Raw genomic sequence first — 9,894 nt, forward strand, 5'->3', positions numbered from 1 at the left:
TGCGCCCTGAGCTCTGGCAATGCAGCCAGGGAGGCCAAACAGCAAAGGGATCCACTTGAGCTCCCAGCCCTGAGTCATGCAGCTGCTATTAATACACCTCGCCCTCTGGCTGCCTGATAAAGAAGGCAAGGTTGGGGGAAGAACTGGGAGGAATTGCCAATTAATGTCCCTTCAGAAAGAATAATTAGTTTTAGGATGAATTGGAGGTGGAGAGCTAGGGAAGAAGAGGAGAGAGGCTCGGCAAGCCACAAGGAGTAATATCCCCGTGAATGTGTGGGAGCCGCACTGACTAACTCTTTTTGCATTTGTTTGGACAAAATCTAAAGAACATTCCCATAAACTAGATGACTGCATAGTGCAATCTGTGATGAAATTAAATTTATATAAGACTGAGTATAATTGCTTCTTCTAGAAGCATTTAATGAATTTAATCTGTGATGATTTTATGGATTTTATTGTATATGTCAAATAGGCACTTATTTCTCTCACAGTCATCACCACAGAACCCAAACATCTCGGTCTATTAAAGATAGATTCAATTTCTTCCCATGGGCTAAAATTTCAATTCCAGCTTTGTTTTTGCTTTTCTGTTCCAATGAAAAAGTGACTGTGGCTAGTTCCACCTGCTCTCCGTTGTTGTTGCTTGTCCTCAAGAACATCCTGGTTTGAAAGAGAAAGTTTTGGAGCACATTAAACTTCTCAAGTGTCCTGCAGCCTCTGCAGATGCATGGTTGTTTCCACTGATCATCGTCAGTATGCAACAAACTCTTCCCCATTCAGGTGGCCTTTTTCTGCATGTCAGAGCAAGATCCAAAAGCAATCAATAAAAGCTCTTCCATGGAAAACCAGACCATATTCTATTCAATGACCTAAGGGTAGGAACTTTGATTCAGACCAGAAATCATCTATGAATCAGTGCAGTAACAGATAAAAACATCTTCACTTTAGTTGACTGAATTAGAGGCTGGCTCTTCCTCTGACAGAGTCCATCGTGGACTGGCTCAGGTGTAGGAGTATTGCACTAGGACATGGGTCCGTGCTGATAGCAGGTGTAAAGAAAGTGCCTTTCAATGTGTGCGTTATCGTCTTAAGATATGCTTTATCTCTTATAACGGTGCACGAAGAATATTATTCCTCAAAAAAGTCAAGCTAAATAACATTCTTATCTACCTTGTCAACAGTATAATGTGGTTTTATTCTTGCCTTGGTTCCTTAACAAGGTGTAAACTCGCAGTGTGGCTGATAAAGCAGGACAGCAAAAAGAAAAGTGTAGTTAGAGATCGTACCCATTTTAGCCATGACACTGAAACTACAGAAAGAATTACAGCCAATAAAGAGAGCTTTCAGATATCCATATTAGCTTAAATTGCACAGTTATTGAAGAGGTAGGTTATAAAGATAAAGTTAATGATAAGAATACTGTAACTGTTATAAAGATAAAGTTAACGATAAGAATACTGTAACTGCATGATGTAAAAGTTTGTCTTCCAGCAGTAATGCCAACATGCGGCTCTTCATTAAAAAACAGATTTTAAACTTCCACTGCCCTATCTGAGGAATTAATCCTAGAATCGATTGTGACAGTAAAGGTTTCTGAGCCGTGACGGAGAGCATTAGTCAGTGTGTTAGAAGTTTCTTCTATTAAAGCTAATCGTGCAATCTGAGGGACATTTACTGGACAAGGCGGTTTGGAAAGGAGAACTAAAAAAAAAAAAAAATCACTGAGAAATTTCCAAATTGTCTTGGCATGTTAAACATTATGCAATACACCTTTATTTTATCCTGTAATCCAATCAAGAGTTATGCTGTCAGCTCGGATAGAAGCGTAATTCTGCCCATACCATGCCACTGACATGAGAAGTTATACGTGGACGCAGCCTGCAAGTCTGCAACCCAGCTGCTCTTTCTGGGCATATTTATGCATGTGACTCAATACACACATATTCGTCTATTAATATGTTTACAGAGGCAGACCTTACAGTGCCAAGAATTATTGCAGGGTAGTTTAACTGTTACAAATTGTGCGGTCTAAAACAGAATTGTTTATTCTTTTGTTAATATTTGAATAAATATAATAGGATATGCTGCCTTAATGGACATTAATCACGTTTCTTTTTCCAACAAGTGTTGCCTTTTAAAGTCTCTACTAGAAAAAAAAAATGGAATTGAAAGAATTTTGCAGTCATTAGATGAACCCAGTTCACAGATATTTAAATATTTGGTGAATTTACAGTAAATGTCTGAAGTGATAGGTTTTGTGTCTGTTGTTAAATTTGTCATCTAAAATTAAATTTATCTAATTCCAAAAGTGTGTTGTTAAAATATGAAGTTTCAATAAAAATATGAAAATTCCAGTAACAACACTGAACAATCCAAGTTGCCTTTACTTGAGTGTATTTCTATGGCCTGAGCTTTGATCAAGTTCAAAAGGCACAATGTGGTATGTTTCTGGGAAGGATTGGTCCTTTTCCTTTCTGAAATATTGTAGCTGTGTGGAGCACACTTAGGTGTCCTTCAACACCTCGATTCTCTGATTTGCAGCAGCTCTGCAAACATTTATTGCTGATGGCCTCAGCTCCAGGAAGATGTCGAGGAGTCCAGTTCTGGAGATTCCCCTGTACACGTGTTGTGACGAGGGAGGACAGCCTCCGTGTGCTACAAGGAAGAGGGATTCTCCCTGCTCATCAGGGACACACAGAAAACAGAAAGGATAAACCAGGACCCCAAAGCCTGATTAAAGCATCTGGGAAACAAAATTCCAGATAATCTGCTACTGAATTGCTATGCTGGCAGCTGGTTTGGTGTCAAACAGTTCTCCCTTTTGTTTTAAGAACCTAGCTGAAAAGGCTTAACCTTTAACATTCACACTGAAACCTGGCTTAACCTTTACCACTGAAAATCTGCAAGGTTGATTGCAACTGGTTTGTCCTGCAGCCCACTGAGTGCCTCCCAGTGAGACTTCAGAAAAACAGTGCTTCTCTCAAAGACTGCTCCCACCACAAGCAAACACATGGCTAGGGCCATGGGTCTCCCACTGCTGTGCCTGAGTAGCCCAAAAGCTTTGCTACCAAACATCTCTCACATATGATGACCTCCTCCACATTTTTCTCTTAGGTATTTAGCCTCTGATGCTGCAGCAAAGAGCAGCACTCTTGCAGTGTCAGCCCATCTCAGGGCCAAACTGTAATACCTATTCTGCTCAAGACTGAAAATAGTGAAATCACTTTTGAGGTCTGTTTAACGGTCTCAAATACAGATCTGAATTCATTTCAAGTGAATCACTACTTGCATCTCTGTGATAGCAATTTGCAAATAATCTAATTTTTTCACACAAAATACAGATTACCCAGTCGTTATTTTTCATCTATTACCTCAGCCACCATTTTTATTTTATGATTTTTTTTTTTTTTTAATAATAGTTGGTAACTGCCCAAAGGGAAATTAACAAAGGAAACTGCTTTGCAGCTAAGGCTGGGGCAAGCTGTCTGATTTCTTGTATTTCAGCTGGGACAAATCTGTGCGTGTCACTGCTCCTGTGTCATGTCACCCAGACGTGCCTTCGCTGATACATGAGGTTGTCATCTAGCAGCTGACACTTAGCTGCAGTTCTGCTTCTGGCCACTTAGTGTTTTTATCTCATTCATAGTTGTAATTATTATGACAAGTACAAGTTGTTCCGCAGTGACAGCGTTGTTTTTTTAGTGACAGTGTTTATTTTAGCTATCATATGGCTGTGGCTAGGTCTTAGCAGTGGAAATAAAATCCATTGATAATCCTGGAGATATTAATTTCAGCAAAATAATGTTGAGTATTTATTGTGAAATAAAAGAAGAGGTAAGGCAATAGGCAGAGTTAAAGGCACCAGTCCCAACAACAACTTTTTTTTATTGGATCTAGTTCTGTGGATGAAAAAAGGGAATGTGATTACCAAGGAATTGGATGCAAGCATTTGAAAGCTTAAAAAAATATACAACTGTTAAAGTAAAAGCAAATGGTTTTGATTTCCACCACCCACCGAGGCGCATGTAAGCTGTTCGGAGATACAGCCATACAACTCAGTGAATAAACAAAATCATATTAATATATAGAGTTTTTTACTAGGAATCAGTCACTGAAGTATTTTTAGGTCCTCCACCCTCCTGATTTTACTGCATTCACTTGCTGCCTTATTAAGAAGCAAAAAGAATCAAGGCTGTGAGAGTTACGAGTTTTCAGCCAAAATACAGTCTCGAGACTGTGTCATCTCCTTGCCCTGCCAAACTGGACACGTCAAAACCTCAGAAGGGAAGTCCACCTTTCCCCTCAGCCCTGTCCAAATAGAGTGACTAGGACTCCTTTTCTAAAAGGGGAGTTTCCAGGAATGCTTACATATATTTAGGAAAGAAAAGTGAAAGCTGTTCCATTTTGTGTTTTCTACATATGGGATATTATGTCAGTAGCATCACAAAAGGTGGAAAAAATGCCTGCAGAACCAAAGGAGGCACCCCATCACCTCTTCAAGGGGATATTCCACAAAAGTCTCCCCAGCCCACTCTTACTAAGAAAACGTTCCAGTTAGAAAACAGATGGCAATTTTTGCTGACGTCATTTTCATCTAAATTATATGTAGCCCTTAATCATGAACTTCCGCTGGGAAAAAAAAAAAAAAAAAAAAAAAAGCAATTGCAAAAAAAAAAAATCCACACCATGAATTTGATGTAAAGTAGCCAGCAAATACAATTCCTTCTTTATTTTACCACTCTGCTTCCCTTGAAATCAGTGGCTTATTTCAGAGTTAATCTGCTTGTACAGAGTAGCAAGCCAGCAGACTTCTGGGCTTCTGAAGGAATTTAAGAACAAAAAGGCTGAGCTAATACTAACAAAAGCATGAGTCATTAAAGCCAGCTACCACTCTATTGCTGAAGTGCGTGTCCCTGCAGATTACTCCTTTTTTCACCTCCCTAGCACAGCAAGTGAGGCGTGTATCAAGGTTCTTCATTTGCAGAAGCCAGATTAATCTCAGGGCTCTCTCATTAGCACACCTACAAAGACACAATTTGGAGTCTGTAAGGTGATTTGGCCTTAAGAGGGCATGTGCTCTTGCAGCAGGTATCATGTTCCAATTTAATGTTATCAGAAGAAATCACCCTTGAGTAAAGTTCAGCAAAGAGAACCATAAGGAAGGAAAGAGAAAGCTTCTTATACCTTTAAAAGCTGTTTCATTTTGCCATGTGTGAAGAAGGGCTGGAAAACTTAGCCGTATTTACTTGCTTTTAGGAGAAATACTGAAAGATACAGGCTATGGTTATCCTTAAGGAATGCTGGTAGTTGAAAAGCCAGGTGAGTTAGGATGTTACAAGAGTACCAAAGCAATGAACCAGGATAACATTGAAATGAGAAATGCATTTTAGACTCCTTTAATGTCTTCCCATTATAGGTCATTCATGACGTTTAGAGGTGAAGAGAGAATGAAAGGGTGGAACATAAGGACAGGTTTGGGACATCAGATGGTGCTGAAATTAAAATTATAAAAACAGGTAAGTTGCTCCATGATCTTCCTAAACAAAGCACACTCCTGCTTGCTCCCACTTAAACACCCACGAGGAGGGTTACGCTGCTTGCCCTGCTGATGGCTCATCATCGGAATTTCTTCTACGTGGAGCCAGTCAAAAAAAAAAGTCAAAAAAATTGCATGAAGGTGGAGGTTTGCTAAATTGAAGGTCTGCCCCTTCTTGCTTCTTTACATCATTTCCTATCACATAAGTAAAGTTGAGCATTTTTTTCCTCATTGCTGCAGCTGGGCCCTGCAAACCTTGTTTCTGTGGTCAGTCTATGACAGATGGGAGGGAGTCCATCTATGCTGAGGTACAGGGAGCACAATGGCAAATGAAGTTTACACAAGGTAGAGACGGTAAAAATGACTTAATCTTGCACATTATGTGGTAACAATTTTGTTTCCAGAAATATGGCTCTAGGTCATCCTGCTTGAGTAGGGCACAGTAGATGACCAACAGAGATCCCTTCCAACCTCAATCATTCTGTGGTTTTGCAAAAAAAAAAAAAAACACACACAGCTATCAATTTAAGCAGTACAATATGTTCCTATAAACAGCGAAATGTTCAACTGATAGATGTACGAATATCCAACCTGAGCTGAAATATTGCGTGCAGATCTGATCATTGGTGGTGGCTTAACCTAGGTGAGCTGCCAGGTGCCTATCAAGCTGCTCCCACTCCTCCTCCTTGACAAAACAGGAGCCTAAAAGACTACAGAACTAAGAAGACATTTGGAGATGGTGAAAGGTCATGGAAAAAAAAAAAAAAAAAAAGCAAAAAGGCAAAAAGACATCTGATTGAATTAGAACTTTTTGCCTAAGAAATGTAATTAATGAGATTCAAACACGTAAGCCTGAGGCTTAGGAGGGGAAAAAACAAACAAACAAACAAACAACAACAAAACAAAAAAACAGCAGTGTATAATAATGGAAAGCCAAGAGGGGTTGAGTGCTCTGCTGTCATCTTTTGCATAGAAAAGGAGCTGAACAGCAATGGGCAGGCTTGAAACCTTCTATTCGTACTTTGTGCTTTGTTCTATTCCTGTCAAGAAGTCAGCCACCAAGAAAAAAATGTTATAAAGTTGAAAAAGTGATGTAATTGCAGTAACATGTGAAAAGCCTGGGCAAACTAATTAGGCATAAATGTGCTCAGGGTTAGCAGTCACCCTGTTCTAAAACCACACTTTCAGCCTGTGGATACAGAAACTCCTCAAAAAGGAACAGAAAGCTCTGAAAAAAAAATCTTCCTTGGGCAACAAAGATTGTTTGTCTTCACACGTGATCTCCTGTGGAAAAGCACACGATCACTGATGAGTGACTAACAAAACGGAATAGCTGGTAGGATGAAAGGGCAGCAGGTGACGGGGAGCAACTAACTGAAATGGCACGGTGACATTTCGACGTACAGCAGCCTAAGCTGAGGTAGGTGGTAAGTCCACAGGACTTGACACAAAGTACCAGTAAATAATGTATTACCTAAGGGGGTAAATAGCTGCCACCTGCCCTAAGAAACCAGAGCACATCCCTAAATTACTACTGTGCTTTAAGTAGTTGCTGTCCCATTTCTCTTCCTTTACTTCCCTAGTTTCAAAGCTCTGTCATGTTAAGCCATTGGATTCGCTAATATAAATGGGCTGTATGGTATTGCTGCGGTCCCTTTTTAGTAAATAATCCCTAGAAATTCTGGGTCAAGATCTAGTGAAATGCTGGCAAACATAAAAATAGAATAGAGAACATGTTCATGAGCTTTCATATCCTTAGTCTTGTAATACAAGAGGAGGCAGATCATGAAGTTGAAAAGTAGCGTATTTGAAACCAAGTGTTATCTCTTCATCAGAGAACAAAATGGACTGAAAATCACTGCTACAGGATGTTGCTGAAGTGAAAACACACAGCAAGCATCTAAGAGGGAGTGCAATATTTTCTTGTCCTGAATTATTGTATTTCTGGATATTTTTGTTATTTATATGCGGTATTGAAAGAGAAAGCCAGCTTGAAACACAAGTTAGTAATTAAGTTGAATTCTCCAGCACCACACTTCTGCTGACAATATTTTTGGGTTTGTTTTATTTTTGTATCTTCTCAGCAGCACTGGGAAACAACGGTTAGATGTACACAATCGGGCTAAATTAACATAATGCAGTATGGCACGTTATATGCTCCAATGAGCTCAACATTGTCTGAAAAATAAAACTAGGTTTAGCCCGCAGAGAGAGCATGTCAGTGATCAAACTCTACATGCCTTGAGGAAAAACGGGGAAGAATCTCTAAGGTTTAATTCTATAAAGCAAGGTTGCAAAGCAACTGCTGAAGTGCACATAATTGCTCCAAACTCTCTCTTTCTGAAAGGTCAGTTCTTAGTTCCCTTTAGGAGAACATAAGAAATACAAGTTACACAACTGTTCAGAAAATCCTTAATTTGGGTAGAAAGTCAGTTCTTCTACACAATTCGGGCTTTGGGAAAATTCATTTAGGCAGAAACTCATTTCAGGTGTTACTGTACAACAGTTAGGGCTCAGAAAACCTTGTTCCCAAATGCAACAGACCATGAAAATGTTGAGTTAGATTCCTATTTGCAGCTCTGCTTACCAATTAAAATTTATATGTTAAAATGCAATCGCCAACTGTTAAGATCCTCGAAAGTGCTACCATTCCTCACGGAAGGCTCTGTCACGGTACCATCCAAGATTATTAAAACTTCTCTGTATTTACAAAGACTGTTTTTAATATTCATTCTCTCACGTACACCAAATTATGATGGCAGTAAGTTCCACTATACAGCTCTCTGTGGAAGAACAGAATCCAGCTTTTAAGGTAACTTGTTCATTTTTCAATAGTAGCCTAGTCACGCTCCTCCTGCTAATGGTAGCAGAGCAGAACATAACATTTCTACTTAAGTGTCTTTTTCATTAGTAATTTTATGGTCACGCTGAAACACCACATCCTGCAAGACATAGTACTCACACTGTAAAACTCAGCAACAGAGGCTGTTAAGGTGATTTTACAAGGAAAATGAAGATATGCCCAAAGCCTGCACAGAGACTTTTAATCCAGACATTGCAAGTAAAGCCAGCAGTCATACTGTCACTGAGATGGAGGTGAGTTCTGTGTTCAATTTTCACCATGCCACATGGGCATAACCTAATTCTTCTCGCCTTTTCCATTCAGAGTGGGTTTGAAATGGTAGAACAGCTCTGCTGTTGTCTCTGCTTGAGCTTGTGCCACTGCTGCTAGTGCAGTTGCATAGCTGAGAACTGCTCCTGGAATTTTTCATCAAGACACGACCCTTCAGAATAATTCTACATAAAGGGTTCGGACCTTCTTCTAGGTGTTAGTGTAACCAGATATCATTTGCTTCTCACAACATTTTCACCCCCCCCGGAAGGGACTTTTAATTGCCAACAGTTTTCCTTATCAGTTGAAGGTATCCAAACTGCTAAATTGTACATAAATATAATCAGCAATCGGTCTCAAAAATATTTGTGTAGTACCTGAAGTAATCCCTTACTCAAAGGTTCACTACTTTCTAGTGCAGTAAGTTAAAATGACAGCAAAGCTAGTCTCACAAGAGCTCTGAGTTCATACGCATTTTGGTTTGCAGAAAAACCCACCTAGATTGTTCCATATTTGGTGAAATCTAAACCACCAGACTCATATTCTTACCGTACAGCGGGCAAAGCCACTGACAGATGTGTAGGACAAGAAAGATAAATAAATCATCAAATTAAGCAAGATAGATTACAACATATCATTTGCCCTAAACTAAACTGGCACTATTACGCTTCTTTACACAAGATGGAAGAGCTCTAGCAAAAAGTGCAGAACACAGGATTTCTTCCAGAATATTTTCTTGCAAAGCAGAAGATACACCGGAGGCACAGATGAGGATGTGGGGAGTTGTGGGTTCGTGTGGGCTGAGTGAGCGTACCTCAGCTGCTTCCTGGCGGCTGCTCGGCACGCTTCCTCTGGAACAGATTCACTCTGTCAGGCGTAAACCCGGTGGAGCACGGGGATCTGAGAGGAAGCAAACACACCCCCGGGGTTAGCTCACAGCAGGCACGGCTCAGTCATGGGTACCAGGCTGCATCGGCGTGGGACAGGCTGCTGTGGGCTGCCTGCGAGCCTTTCTGCAGCTGGCACACGAGAGATGGGCCACAGGTCGAGCCCCGGTGTATAGGGTGTGCTCTCCTACCTGCTGACTTCTCTGTACTTACACTAAAATATAAAACACCCAAATAAAAACATGGAATTCTGCATCATTGTCTTTGAACCTGAGTATTTTTCCATCAGTAAAATTTGCGTGTTTTGCAATAACACATGTAAAACTGCATTTTTGCTTCAGCTTTCTGAGGGCATTGTG

The sequence above is a fragment of the Netta rufina genome (genome assembly GCF_964035555.1).
Source record: "Netta rufina genome assembly, chromosome: 1".
NCBI classification, from domain to species: Eukaryota; Metazoa; Chordata; class Aves; order Anseriformes; family Anatidae; genus Netta; species Netta rufina.